At 58.8% G+C, this 1001-nt stretch overlaps 1 protein-coding gene across 1 annotated transcript in view; it reads right to left on the minus strand.

The window, feature by feature from the left end:
* LOC104496086 (exportin-6-like) overlaps positions 1–1001 on the minus strand; it is a gene marked incomplete at its 5' end in the record, with an annotated part of 6294 nt that overhangs the window by 3246 nt on the left and 2047 nt on the right. The gene's annotated exons all lie outside the window — the stretch shown is intronic.

A 1001-nucleotide genomic window follows, 5' to 3' on the forward strand; every position in this document is an offset into this window, starting at 1 on the left:
GTTAAACGGACAAAAACGGCCTGAGTCCCTTCAAGCCGGAGCCCGTTCTGGACTCAGAGCTCTGGTGGCACCCAGCACACAAACTGTCCCTCTCCTCACCGCAGAAGGCGGGCCGTGTGCAGAACACTGACAGTGTTAAATACCAATTTGGTATCGAAACCACAGCAGTCGAGGTGTCCGCTAAGCGCTGCCGCCCAGCCGGAGGTGACCCTGTAAACAACTCCTGAGCCAAGGCACCGGGGGCAGCGTGGAAGCGCTGCAGTGCTACAGGTGAAGCAGAGTCGTTGGACAGCCCTGTACAGACCAGCCCGGGCCTCAGTCGCACCCAGCGGTGCTGAGGTAAGGACAGGCCAGGGAGAATCACCACCACACTTTATCCAGTGGAAGAGCCCCTCCCTCGCTCCCGTACCAGAAGGGACCCAGTCTCCAGAAGCACTCCGTGATGGGGCAGCTCTGCAAAAAGATCCCTGCGCTCCAGCGTTCCCTGCCCTGGGAGCCAGCTGAGCACAGTGCCCGCGTGCCTCTGTTCACGCTGACGTGGGCTGGCGCAGGAGGGCCCCACGCCACGTACTCTGAGAGCAGATGAGGAGGCTGAAAACCTGAGAAGATTGGAGCTGGCTCTGGGTAGGTGCTGGCACCCCACCTCTGCCTTCTCTACTCCCATGACAAAGCCTGTATGACATGTCCCTACTGACCCCTCTCGTCCAGATCTGAAGGTACAGCACAGCACAAGGCCATACAAACCAAACGACACCCTGGTCTCAAGAAAACCTTCCTGCACCCATGATTTGTCCTAGTGCTAACCACAAGACATGTAACAGGAGTACACAGGTCAGCTCAGTAGTATGTGTTTAGGTCCAGATCCCAGAACCCCAGACTGGTGGGGTTGGAAGGGTCCTCTGGGGGTCACCCAGTCCCACCCCCTGCTGGAGCAGGGTCACCAGAGCAGGGTGCCCAGTTTGGCGTCCAGGTGGCATTGGGATATCTCCAGAGCAGGAGAC

Source organism: Buceros rhinoceros, unplaced genomic scaffold (genome assembly GCF_000710305.1).
Source record: "Buceros rhinoceros silvestris isolate BGI_N320 unplaced genomic scaffold, ASM71030v1 scaffold38686, whole genome shotgun sequence".
Lineage (NCBI taxonomy): Eukaryota > Metazoa > Chordata > Aves > Bucerotiformes > Bucerotidae > Buceros > Buceros rhinoceros.